The sequence below is a fragment of the Pleurodeles waltl genome, chromosome 11 (genome assembly GCF_031143425.1).
Source record: "Pleurodeles waltl isolate 20211129_DDA chromosome 11, aPleWal1.hap1.20221129, whole genome shotgun sequence".
NCBI lineage: Eukaryota > Metazoa > Chordata > Amphibia > Caudata > Salamandridae > Pleurodeles > Pleurodeles waltl.
The window spans coordinates 730095318-730108364 of NC_090450.1; positions in this window are offsets into that span (position 1 = coordinate 730095318).

Sequence of the window (13047 nt, forward strand, 5' to 3'; positions counted from 1 at the left end):
ACGAACAGATGTACACTGGGTAAGTGACATTTTCCATATAATATATATAAATGTGTGAATGTATATATATATATATATATATATATATATATATATATATATACACTACTAAACAGTAAGAGGCATAAAAATGTTAGAAAACAGTGTAAAATAGCAATAGTAGCCCTAATGGGAACCACCCCCCCCCCCCCCCACCCCAGCGACCAGGAGACCAGGAATGCTGGAGTAAAACACTTGGTTTCCCCCCAAACCACCCCAAAGGATGAAAAGAGGAAAATTAAGACACCCATAACAGCCTGCAAGGAACCCGCAGTGGAAAACCGAAGAGGGAGACCTGTGGAAAGAGAGGACCAATTTCAGAAACGTCTGTGGAGTCCAGGCGGAGTAGGAGATACTACCCACCCAGAGGTACCTTTTGGAGTTGGTCAACGAAGGAAGACAGGTCAGCACTGCAGCACAGAAGCTGGAGAAGAGTTCCTGATGCATGCAAAAGGTGTCCCACACTGGAAGCTGCATTGCAGGTGGGTGTCAGTGAATAATTTCGACCATCAAGCCTTGGCAAAGGCAGACTCGCGGTTGGAGGAAAAGAGGTGCTGCCGGGGACCAGCAAAGTCCAGGAGGACTCTACCCAGGAGGGGGAGTCACAGGGGACCCTCCATGTCACAGAGGGCCCACAGGAGCAGAAGCAGCACCCACAGGTGTCCCACAGGACAGGGGCACAGAAGTTGCTGAAGCAGCCCATGCAGCACCACAGAAGTTTCTCCCACTTTACCGGAGGACCACGCAGACGTCCAAAGTTGCAGGAGGGAGTGCTGGGGGCGGGAGCTACATGTCGCCTGAAGTTCCCCTTGCAGGTGAAGCAACAAGCCTTGGCAGCTGCAAAAGACACGGTGCACGGGGGTACTGTCTTGCGTGGAGTGGAAAGGACTTACCACCACCAAAGTGCGACAGTTGGTAGAGAGAACCAAGAGAGTCTCTCCGGACTGTGGAAAAATAAAATATCGCACCCTCATGCAATCACTGTGCCTTGACATCTGGACATCCATTTTGAGAGTAAGCATCCATTTTGAGAATGTGTTGACATTTTGGAGAATGCAGCTGAAGATAAATTACAACGTGTGATGTGCTTCAGGCAGGATGTCAGCCACCCACATAGCTGTGGTTAAGCCGATTCTTCCGTTTCTAAGAAAAAGCTCGCTTCGACAGAATAACCTGTGGTTGGAAGAAAGTCACGCTTGTTTTCCCCTGTACTCTATTTTATACCCCACGCTTCTGACATTTCTCCGTCTGCATGCTAGCTTCACATATTTCCACTGACGCACATCGGAGTGTTCCAGCTTCACATATTTCCACTGACGCATATAGACTGTTTTGTTTTTTTCTCTTTTTAAAGTTTGCTTGATGGAAAATTACCGAATACTGCCATTTGCTTGTGTTGTGCAAGAAATGTATAAAAGCTGTGAACTGCGCAATGTTAAGCAGACCACTCCCTAACCCGCTTGGTGAAGGAGCTCTCCCTTAACTCGAGTTATTGTATTAAACCCTGATTATACTCCACGTCCCGGACTCTGTCTCCTTCCTCATTTACCTATTACTAGAAAATTATGAAATAAGATAAGGTAAACTAAATTATTTACCACAGGACCACCACCTGTGATGCAGAACCCACGCCACTCAGAATGAGGGGAGATCCATGCAGCCGGTCATCCATGCAGCCAGGTACCTTTAGTTACAGGATAGTGATGCCTTCACCCCAAGGGAGATTCCTTCTTTTCTCCTCCAGGCTGAAGAGTTGTAGCCTTCTTAGCATGCGCAGCCGGGGAAATGTTGCAAAGCTGGCAGGAGTTCTGGATACAATGTTGCAGAAGAGTCTTCCTTGTGGATCTGCAGTTTGTAGGTTCCTGGAGGGTCTAGTCCTGGTTCCTGAGGCCAGAAGTCAAAGCAGAAGTTGCAGAGGAGTCCTGCTGGAGTCTTGCAAGCAGAATCTGAAGGCGCACCCCGGAGGAAGACCCTATATAGCCCAAAGAGGAGGCTTGGTCGCCTAACCAGGTAACTACCTATCAGAGGGTGCCTCTGACGTCACCTGCCTGGCCTGGCCACTGAGATGTTCCCAGAGTTCCCTGCCAACCTTGGAATCAATATTTCAGAACCCAGGGACCCTCTTGAGGAGCTCTAGGCACCACCCCCAGGGTGGTGATGGACAGGGGAGTGGTCACTCCCCTTTCCATTGTTCAGTTTCACACCAGAGCAGGGGGTCCCTGAACCAGTGTGAACAGGTTCATGTACGGAGGGCACCAAATGTGCCCTTGAAAGCAAAACCAGTGGCTTGGGGAAGCTACCCCTCCCAAGCCAGTCACATCTATTTCCAAAGGGAGAGGGTGTTACCTCCCCTCCCAAAGGAAATCCTTTGTTCTGCCTTCCTAGGCTTAATCAGATCAAGCAGCAGGAGGACAGAAACCCATCTGAGGGGTGGCAGCAGCTGGGCTGCCAGTGAAAACCTAGTAAGACTGGTGGTAGCAATGCTGGGGATCCTCTAAGGAGCCCCTAGAGTGCATGGGGATCATACTGCCAATACTTGCAACAATATTGGGATATGATTCATACACCAAACATGCCCAGGTTTGGAGTTACCGATTATATAGCTGGACATAGGAAGTGACCTATGTCCAGTACACGTGTAAAATGGCGTCCCAGGACTCATGAAGTCCAGTGAAATGGAGCTGGAGTTCGTGGGGGCACCTCTGCTAGTTCAGGGGTGCCCGCACACCAGGTACCTGCACTCTGCCCTCTGGGCTGAGAGGGCCTACCACAGGGGTAACTTACAGTGACCTGGTGCAGTAACCTGTAGTGAAACAAGGTGTGTGCACCCGGTTCACGCAGACTGCAGTGGCAGGCCTGCAGAACCCTTTACATGGGCTCCCTATTGGTGGCAGAATAACTGCTGCAGCCCATAGGGATCCCCTGGAGCCCCAATGCCCTGGATACCTAGGTACCATATACTAGGGTCTTATATTGGGGCACCAGTATGCCAACTGTGTGGAGAAATGTTTAGCAGCAACCAAATTTGGAGGCAAGAGCACAATCACTGGGGTCCTGGTTAGCAGGACCCCAGTGCACACAGTCAAACACACTGACAACAGGCAGAAAATGGGGGTAACCATGCCAAGAAAGAGGGCACTTTCCTACATAAAGCAAAAAGTATTCCAATGCTCTCCAACGGTGCGATAAAAGAGGTCCTTGTTCACCAGCGAGGCCTAGGATTTTATTCTCATTTTTTTCTCATAAGAAAGGAGTCAGGAGGATGGAAGCCAATCCTAGACCTCAGACAATCAAACAAATTTCAGAGGAAACAATCCGTCCCTATTATCACCCTGTCGGATATCCTTCACCTTCTCAACAGCGGGGATTACATAACATCATTGGATCTCCAAGATGCCTATTTCCACATACCCATACACTCCAGGCATAGCAAAAAGCTCCGCTTCACCCTAGCCGGTGCCCATTATCAATTGAAAGTTCTCCCGTCTGGATTAAAGTTAGCGCCAGTAATTTTCACAAAGTGTCTTGTGGCTGTGGCAGCTACTTTCCGAATCAAAGGCTTTCAAATGTTACTGTGTTTGGATGATTGGTTGATAGAAGCACCAACTCCGCAGCAGGCTACCAATGCCTGCCTAGCCTTATTTCACAATTTACGTCTTACGGTAAATCACCAAAAATCATCTATTCTTTCAACACGCAAGATGGTCTTTTTGGGTGCAAAACTCGACACAGACAAGAACAAGGCTCATCTTTCAATAGGAATACAACAAAAACTGTCTAACATGGCCTCCACGATCTCAAAAAGAAAGTCAGTTTCAGTGAAAACATTCAAGTTGCTTCTAGGAATGATTTAATCAATCAACTTGGTCCATCTGCCGAGACTAAAGATGAGACCATTACAAGAAGAATTGCAACTACAGTGAATCCAGTCTCAAGGGTCCTTCGAAGACCTAATCAATATCACACCAAAGATGGTAGAGACCCTGCGGTGGTGGTCCCAAACCAGTCATATCTCTCAAGGGTTGAGTTTCCTAACTCCAATGCCAGAGTTCATAATAACAACGGATGCTTCTCCGGAAGGCTGGGGAGGTCATTTTCAAGACGTGCATTCAAGGGAAATGGTCCGACTCTCAGAAGAAGATGCACATAAATCTGTTAGAATTAAAAGCGATATCTCTTACTCTGAAAGCGTTCCTCCCTCGGATCTCAGGATCCTCAGTCTTGATCCATACAGACAACACAACAAGCATGTACTACGTCAACAAACAGGGAGGAACATGATCTCTGTCCCTCTCCAGAGAAGCACAAGCTTACTGGGAATGGCTCACTCTCCACAAAATTTCTCTGAGAGCGGAACACATCCCGGGTATCAACAATGCCCTGGCAGACTCTCTCAGCAGGACGGACGACAGTTGCCATGAATGGGAGCTCAATCAGAAGGAAGTAGATCTTTCAATGCTGGGGATGGCCAACCTTAGATCTCTTTGCCACCAACGAGAACACCAAATGTCAATTTTACACTAGTCGATACCCAGTCGTGGGGGTAATGCTCTTTTGATGCGATGGTGCAGTATCTTTGCATAAACCTTTCCTCTCTTCCCCCATGATCCCCAGACTTTTCAAGAAGATGAAATCAGAGGTTTGCAGACTCATACTCATTGCACCCAAGTGGCCCAGACAGTATTGGTAAACGGAGCTCATTCTCCTGTCGGTGGCCAATCCCTTGCGACTTCCCAGCAAGCACAACCTACTAACAAAGAGACAAGGGCAGATGTTTCATCCAGAATCAGCCTCTCTGCAATTGCACACATGGCTCCTGAGTTCCATGGCATGAACACTGACGAAGAATGCAAAGTAATTCTGTCTAGAGCTAGAGCTGACCGTACAAACAAGGCTTACAGGCTCAAGTGGCAAAGGTTTTGTATCTGGTGCCAACAAAACAATATGCATCCGTTAGAGGTTCTACCAGAGCAACTTATATCATACCTCCTTGCTCTATTTAAAACTCGGCTCGGACATGCCACCTGGCGGCTTTATCTTCATAGAGACGCTCTGCAAATGCACCCTCCCTTGGTTCATCCAGGCTCATAAAACAATTTATGAAAGGTCTGTTTCGCACTTTTCCTCCGGTGCGACCACCTCCTCCTCAATGGCATCTCAACATTGTTGTTTTGCATTAATGAAAGCTCCGTTCGCGTCCATACACAGAACGGATCTCAAATATCTCACATGGAAAGTGGCAGTCCTCCTTGCACTTACTTCCACTAGGAGAGTCAGTGACATACAGGCATTTACCACCAAGGGACCTTTCCTCACTTACTCAGATGACTTTGTTCTTCTTAGAACAAAACCAAGGTACATTCCCAAAGTGCCTTCATCTTTTCACCTAAACGAACCAGTAATATTGAGAACTTTCTTCCCGAATCCATCGACTGGCAAAAAGAACTCTCCAAACACTGGATGTCAAGCGATGTTTGAAATTATACGTTCAGCGTAATAAACAATTCCGTAAGACAGACCAACTACTAGTCTCTTACGGCCCTACAGGAGTTACTAAAGCAATGGTAGCCCGATGAATTGCATCCACCATTCAGTTATGTCATACGAAGGCTGGAAAACCACTAACCAGCTGGCCTAAAGAGCAATCTCAACATCAGTTGCTCTGCTTCAAGCTATCGCCTTAGAGAAGAAATGTCAGGCTGCAATATGGAAGACTACACATTCTTTTGTGCATTACTGTTGGTAATCGACACAACAAACTGATTTAGTCGTGGGACAGACGGTCCTACATCTATTACATTAAGGTAAGCCTCTTTTTAATGCATATGGTTAATTTGATATACCATTGCTTTTAGCACCTACTCAATTATTGTCTGACTATATATTAATAAAAATATATACGTATATATATCTGTTCGATGGCATGTGTAGCTGCAGATACACATGCTATGCATAGCTCTTCCGACATCTCGTATTTGGCTTAGAGTGTTACAAGTTGTTTTTCTTCGAAGAAGTCTTTTCTGAGTCACAGGATCGAGTGACTCCTCCTCTCGGCTACAGTGCGCATGGGCATAGACTCCATTGTTAGATTGTTTTCTTTCCGCGGTCAGGTTCGGACGTCTTTTTCTCGCTCTGAAATTTCCATTCGGAAAACTTCAGAAAACCTACTTATTCAACGGTATTGTTTCGATCGTGTTTCCCATCTAGCATCAAACCGTTAGCACAGTCGAAACCTTCCTCTCGGGCCTTCAGGGCGCTCGTGCCCAACTCGGGCCTGTTCAGGCCTACGCGTGGAAAGCCTGATGGATTGGACTCCATTCCGATGCTGTCCTCGGTGCCACGCGAAGTACCCCTATACAGACCAACACATAGTTTGTAACTTGTGCCTTTCTCCAGACCATCGGGAGGAAGATTGTGAGGCCTGTTGATCATTTCGATCAAAGAAGACCCTGAGAGATTGCAGAACCCGAAGACTCGAAATGCCATTGAAAAGCAGCGAACATCTCAACGTCATGGAGGAAGAGCAGGCGCAGACAGCAGTCTCCATTCGAGACACAGACTCCGAACAAGAATCGGAAGACGACAGACCCATCACAGCTGGCCAGCATGTGAGTACATCTGCCCCTATACCCCTGCAGGAAAAACATTTGAAGGTCTTGGGTACACCACTGCCGGAAGGCCATGGTTCGGCCCAGAAAAAGACTGTTGGCGTCGAAAAAAGCCACTCCTCCGCCCACCTTGGGGTTGAGTAAATCGATTAAAACCTCCACTTCAGACTCCAGTAAAAGACCCCATTCCACGGAGTCGAAAAATCAGAAATCGGTTTGGGAGCCAAGACTTCCGACTACTTTTTTGGGACCGAAAAAGATACAAACCTCGGAGCCGAAAAAATTCTCATATACAGAGGAACAGGGACTTTTGAGAAAATTTAAGAAAATCTGAAAGCCCATCATGGAATCTCATAAGACTTCTGAAGAAGAGACTGAGATTGAACCAATACTAGAGGTTATGGATGAGAGACAATCGAGAATCCATATACATAAGGAGACAGGACGAATCATCACTGCACCTCCTTCAAAAACCAAAAGAAAGCTGGCTTTCCAAGAGGAATTAGACTCTGTTCAACCACCAGCAAAAATGCAGAAACAAAAGAAGCCAGCACCTCTCCATGCTTCTCCTCCTCACTCTCCACAGCTTTCTTTCTCACCTCATAATAGTCCACCACCATTGCCTTTTCCAGCACATTTATTATACTCACATGGAGATACGGTAAACCCATGGGATCTCTGACCCTGATCCCATCCCGGACAATGATCCAGACCTTTACCCATCTATACCTTCTCCTCCAGAAGACACTACTGCCTACACCCAAGTAATATCTAGGGCAGCAGCTTATCATGGATAATGCATTCTGAGCCACTGGAAGAAGGATTTCTATTTAACACACTGTCTTCTACTCACTCCAGATACCAGTGTCTCCCAATGTTACTGGGAATGGTTAAACATGCAGACCACATTTATAATGAGCCTGTCAAAGCTAGGATCATCACCCCCTAGAATTGATAAAAAGTATAAGCCTGCTCCTACTGACCCAGACTACATCACTCATCAGGTTCCTCCAGACTCAGTAGTAGTCAGTGTGGCAAGGAAAAGGGCAAACAGCAAGTCATCAGGAGACGCACCTCCTCCTGATAAGGAAAGTAGAAAATTTGATGCAGCTGGAAAGAGAGTTGCCACACAAGCAGCAAACCAATGGAGAATTGCCAATTCTCAGGCACTTTTAGCCAGGTATGACAGGGCCCATTGGGACGAAATGCAAGATCTTATACAGCATCTCCCAAAGGAGAATCAAAAAAGAGCACAACAGGTGGTAGAAGAGGGGCAAGCTATCAGCAATAAACTAATAAGATCTGCCCTTGATGCTGCTGATACAGCTGCAAGGAGTGTCAATACAGCCATCACAATTAGAAGACATGCATGGCTACGCTCCTCTGGTTTTAAACCAGAAGTTCAACAGGCAATACTTAATATGCCTTTTGACAAGAAACATCTATTTGGTCCAGAATTAGACACTACTATTGAAAAACTGAGGAAGGACTCAGATACTGCAAAAGCAATGGGGGCTTTATACACCACACCATATAGAGGCTCCTTTCGCAGACCACAGTTTAGAGGAGGGTTTAAACCACAATCCTCTGAGGCTTCCACCTCCCAAACAAAACAGGAACAACAAACCCAATACAAGAGAGGGGGGTTTAGAGGGTCCTATAGAGGACAATATTTCAGAAGCAGAGGTAAATTTCAAACCTCAAAGCAAACCACAACACAAGCTGAACAGTGACTTCCTTTCCACCCTTCCACGCCACACACTTCCTGTGGGGGGAAGTCTACAGCAATTCCACTCATTGGCAAAATATCACCACAGACAATTGCGTATTATCAATTATCTGCAATGGCTATTGTCTAGAATTAATCTCCACCCCCCCAAACATTCCACCAAGATACCACAGGTTGTCCCCAGAACACACTGTTCTGCTGCAACAAGAGGTACAATCTCTACTGTTAAAACAAGCAATATAATTAGTCCCACATTCTCAACAAGGAACAGGACTATACTAAATATGCTTCCTCATTCCCAAAAAAGACGCCACTCTCAGGCCCATCTTGGACCTCAGGCCCCTCAATCTATACATCCTGTCAGAACATTTTCACATGGTAACTCTGCAAGATGTTATTCCACTACTACAAAAACAACATTACATGACTGCTTTAGACCTCAAAGATGCATATTTGCACATAGCCATCCATCCAGCTCACAGAAAATACCTCATGTTTGTCATAGCAGGAAAACATTACCAGTTCAAGGTGTTGCCATTCGGCATAACAACAGCTCCAAGAGTGTTCACAAAATGTCTAGCAGTGGTAGCAGCCTACTTAAGAAGACAGCACATCCACGTCTTTCCATATCTAGACTAGCTAATAAAAACAAGCAATTTTACACAATGCCACCAACACACTCGTTATGTTATAGAAACCTTGCATACCCTAGGTTTCACTCTCAATTATCAAAAATCACATCTTCAACCAGCACAGGTACAACATTACCTAGGTGCTATCCTAAACATTCAAAAAGCCCTAGCTTATCCAAATACACAAAGGATACAAGATTTCCAAAATCTCATACCACACATACAGCAAAATCAACAATATACTGTCAAGTTTATCATGAGGATCCTATAAATGATGGCATCTTGCATAGCCATAGTTCCACATTCAAGATTAAACATGAGGCCCTTACAACAGTGCCTCTCACAACAATGGTCTCAGGCACAAGATCAACTTCAGGATCTAGTGTTGATGGACCGCCAAACACAGATGTCCCTTCAATGATGGAATCGCAACAATCTAATGAAGGGGCAGTCATTCCAGGACCCTGTGCCTCAGACCATAATCACAACAGACGCATCAATGATCGGTTGGGGAGCTCACCTCAACAATCAGATCATTCAAGGGCATGGAATGCACAACAGAAACAGCTTCATATAAACCACCTATAACTATTAGCTGTATTTGGTGCTCTAAAAGTGTTTCAACCTCTTCTCGAACAGAAGACTGTTCTCATAAAGACAGACAACATGACAACCATGTATTACCTCAACAAACAGGGTGGGACACACTCATCTCAGCTGTCCCTCCTAGCCCAAACAATATAGAAATGGTCAATTCACAATCACATTCATCGATTAGCGCAATACATTCCAGGGATAGACATTCAGCTGGTAGATCTCCTGAGCAGAAATCAGCAACAAACACACAAATGGGAGATTCCCTCCTAAGTACTTCAAAAGTGGTTAACACCAGAGATAGACCTATTCGCAACAAGCAAAAACACTAAATGCCTAAACTTTGCATCCAGACACCCACATCCTGTATCCAAGGGCAATGCTCAATGGATCAATTGGTCAGGAATATTTGCTTACGCTTTTCCCCCTCTCTCACTCCTTCCCTTTCTGGTCAGCAAACTGCATCAAACATCACTTACCATGATTCTAATAGCACCAACATGGGCACGTCAGCATTGGTACACAACACTCCTAGATTTGTCTGTAGTACCCCATTCCAAACTCCCAAACAGACCAGATTTGTTAACCCAGAACAAAGGTCAAATCAGGCATACAAATCCCAATGCTCTCAATCTAGTGATTTGGCTCCTGAAGTCCTAGAATTTGGTTACCTAAAACTTCCACCAAAATGTATGGAAGTAATTAAACAAGCACGTAAACCTACTACTAGACAATGCTATACAAACAAGTGAAAAATATTTGTATACTACTGTCAATCTAAAAACACTGACCCACTTACAGCATCCATATAAAATATTGTATGTTATTTACTTCATTTGCAAAAGTCAAATTTGGCTTTCTTATCCATCAAAATGCATCTCACCGCAATATCTGCATACTTACAGAATATTCAACATACTTCTCTGTTCAGAATTCCTGTTATTAAAGCCTTCATGGAAGGATTAAAACGCATTATTCCACCTAGAACACCACCTGTTCCATCATGGAATTTAAATATTGTACTTACCAGACTCATGGGGCCACCTTTTGAACCCATGCACTCTTGTCAAATACAATACTTGACATGAAAGGTCGCTTTTCTCGTAGCTATTACTTCTTGAAGAAGAGTTAGTGAAATACAGGCCTTCACTCTGGAGGAACCTTTTTTCCAAGTGCACAAATCCAAAATTTCTACCAAAGGTAGTATCTCCTTTTCACATCAACCAAACAGTGGAATTGCCAGTCTTCTTTCCACAGCCAGACGCTGTGGCAGAAAGAGCTCTTCATACCCTAGATCTCAAAAGAGCTCTTACGTACTATAAAGACAGAACAAAAGATTTTAGGAAAACAAAACAACATAAAGGCAATCCTATATCAAAACAAGGTTTAGCAAGATGGATTGTTAGATGCATACAAACAGGCTACATCAAAGCAAAAAGACAACTTTTGATTACTCCTAGAGCACATTCTACAAGAAAGAAAGGTCCACCAATGGCATTCTTTGGGAACATACCAATGGTTGATATATGTAAAGCAGCCACATGGTCAACTCCTCATACATTTACCAAACACTACTGTGTTGATGTTTCTTCACAGCAACAAGCCACTGTAGGCCAAGCTGTCTTAAGAACACTTTTTCAAACAACTTCAACTCCTACAGGCTAGCCACCACTTTTTGGGAGGAATAACTGCTTTGTAGTCTATGCATAGCATGTGTATCTGCAGCTACACATGCCATCGAACTGGAAAATGGCACTTACCCAGTGTACATCTGTTCGTGGCATGTAGTGCTGCAGATTCACATGCACCCTCCCTTCTCCCTCCTCCCCGGAAGCCTGTAGTCATTCAAGTTTAACATTTGTACATATGTAGATACATTTAGATTTGCATGGCCATCTCTTTATATTCTTATACTCTATCACTCCTTCCTTCACCCTTTGCGGCAAAACAATCTAACAATGAAGTCGATGCCCATGCGCACTTTAACCGAGAGGAGTAGTCACTCGATCCGGTGACTCTGAAAAGACTTCGAAGAAATACAGCTTGTAACACTCCGAGCCCAACACTAGATGTCGGTAGAGCTATGCTTAGCATGTGAATCTGCAGCACTACATACCACGAACAGATGTACACTGGGTGACATTTTCCATATATATATATATATATATATATATATTGTAAGGAAATGCCTCCTTGGCATGGTTGCCCCCTGACTTTTTGCCTTTGCTGATGCTATGTTTACAATTGAAAGTGTGCTGAGGCCTGCTAACCAGGCCCCAGCACCAGTGTTCTTTCCCTAACCTGTACTTTTGTATCCACAATTGGCAGACCCTGGCATCCAGATAAGTCCCTTGTAACTGGTACTTCTAGTACCAAGGGCCCTGATGCCAAGGAAGGTCTCTAAGGGCTGCAGCATGTCTTATGCCACCCTGGAGACCTCTCACTCAGCACAGACACACTGCTTGCCAGCTTGTGTGTGCTAGTGAGGACAAAACGAGTAAGTCGACATGGCACTCCCCTCAGGGTGCCATGCCAGCCTCTCACTGCCTATGCAGTATAGGTAAGACACCCCTCTAGCAGGCCTTACAGCCCTAAGGCAGGGTGCACTATACCATAGGTGAGGGTACCAGTGCATGAGCACTGTACCCCTACAGTGTCTAAGCAAAACCTTAGACATTGTAAGTGCAGGGTAGCCATAAGAGTATATGGTCTGGGAGTCTGTTTTACACGAACTCCACAGCACCATAATGGCTACACTGAAAACTGGGAAGTTTGGTATCAAACTTCTCAGCACAATAAATGCACACTGATGCCAGTGTACATTTTATTGCAAAATACACCCCAGAGGGCACCTTAGAGGTGCCCCCTGAAACTTAACCGACTATCTGTGTAGGCTGACTAGTTCCAGCAGCCTGCCACACTAGAGACATGTTGCTGGCCCCATGGGGAGAGTGCCTTTGTCACTCTGAGGCCAGTAACAAAGCCTGCACTGGGTGGAGATGCTAACACCTCCCCCAGGCAGGAGCTGTAACACCTGGCGGTGAGCCTCAAAGGCTCACCCCTTTGTCACAGCACCGCAGGACACTCCAGCTAGTGGAGTTGCCCGCCCCCTCCGGCCCCGGCCCCCACTTTTGGCAGCAAGGCCGGAGAAAATAATGAGAATAACAAGGAGGAGCCACTGGCCAGTCAGGACAGCCCCTAAGGTGTCCTGAGCTGAGGTGACTCTAACTGTTAGAAATCCTCCATCTTGCAGATGGAGGATTCCCCCAATAGGGTTAGGAATGTGACCCCCTCCCCTTGGGAGGAGGCACAAAGAGGGTGTACCCACCCTCAGGGCTAGTAGCCATTGGCTACTAACCCCCCAGACCTAAACACGCCCTTAAATTTAGTATTTAAGGGCTACCCTGAACCCTAGAAAATTAGATTCCTGCAACAACAAGAAGAA